This window comes from Pundamilia nyererei, unplaced genomic scaffold, assembly GCF_000239375.1.
Source record: "Pundamilia nyererei isolate P.nyererei 1_Seehausen unplaced genomic scaffold, PunNye1.0 scaffold00610, whole genome shotgun sequence".
Classification (NCBI taxonomy): Eukaryota; Metazoa; Chordata; class Actinopteri; order Cichliformes; family Cichlidae; genus Pundamilia; species Pundamilia nyererei.
Genome location: NW_005188011.1, coordinates 97,475 through 98,833, shown reverse-complemented (window position 1 = coordinate 98,833; position 1,359 = coordinate 97,475).

The following is a 1,359-nucleotide window of genomic DNA, read 5'->3' as shown; positions in this document are numbered from 1 at the left end:
ATTATGACCTAATATATATACACCCCGCCCCGTTTTTGGCAGGTCATACATGTTCTCACATATTCTTTTGCTGAAGTTTCAAAATTTATAGTGTAGAATTGTCGGTATATCATAAAGACCATCCCTCAGATTATCCCTCCTGATGAGCCATGGCTCAAAACCATGCCTCACTAGAGCGGCTGTTTTGTGTAATGACTTGGGAAGAATGGGTTTTCCTGCTATTTTCACTATGTCATCAGTGTCTAGTACTGCTCCGTTTTTTGCTTCTGTTCTCTTGGTGATGCTGCTTTTTGTTCGTCCTGCAGTACAGATAGTGGACTGGTGTGGTTTTCACGAGTTGTTAGTAAGACTGTGGTTGCTGTGGCTGCTGCTTTTGCAGCTTTGTCAGCAAAATTGTTTCCCTTTGTAATTTCAGAGTCATCCTTCTGATGTGCTGCACAATTGCAAATTGCTAAATGTCGCGTAACATGAGGAGTTTCCTCCCATGTAAACAGATGTGTGCCATGATAAAACCTTCCTCCACACTAGAAATAAGAAACTGATTTCAACCCTCTGTTACATCTTATTCTCTTATTTTATAATCCAGTCATTTGTCCAAATCTAGTATCAATCAACTAATTTGCATATCAGCTCATAATGCGCTAAGTTGACAGGTCAACAGAAATACACGTTCAAAATATTATCACAAAAGAGAATTTCCTTCATACAGTAAATTACTTGTGTTGCATCAATCAAACAGAAAGCATCTCACAATGTATTGTATTACCAACTAAATGTATTGTCTCATTACTGCTGGGTCATACCAGACTCTCTCTGTCTTTATTTTTTCTTCTTTGTTTTCACAAACGTTTCACCTTTTGTCAAGCTGAAGAGTTAAATGTCAGCAGTGGATAACATTTGATAACAAAACTCTGTTAAGTTTTTCCTGCTTTAACACCAATGGGAGATACAGGCGCATGTATAGTGTGTGCTATAGTGTAAGCTGTTCTTCATTGCATGTATGTGTGTTAGTACACTTGCATGCAGGGCCTGTGGGCCTGTCTCACTCAAAAGGGTTTGAGTAAACTTTCTTAACAGTTGCCTTTCTCTCATGTGTGTTAAGAAAGGCAAATGTGCTTGTAGCAGTTGTGAGATTATTATGCTGTTATATGTTACATTATACCTGTAATCAAACTGAGTGAATCATGATACTGCTGTAGGCCACATCATACTTCTTGTGTAATCAGTATGTAGTTGTAGTTTGCATCATACTTCTGAGTTAAAAGAATGTGAAAATCATTAGATGTATTAGATAGGTTTGTATCATCCTATGCTGCTGATTTTCTGTGAGTGAGTTACACTATTTCATGACATTTCATA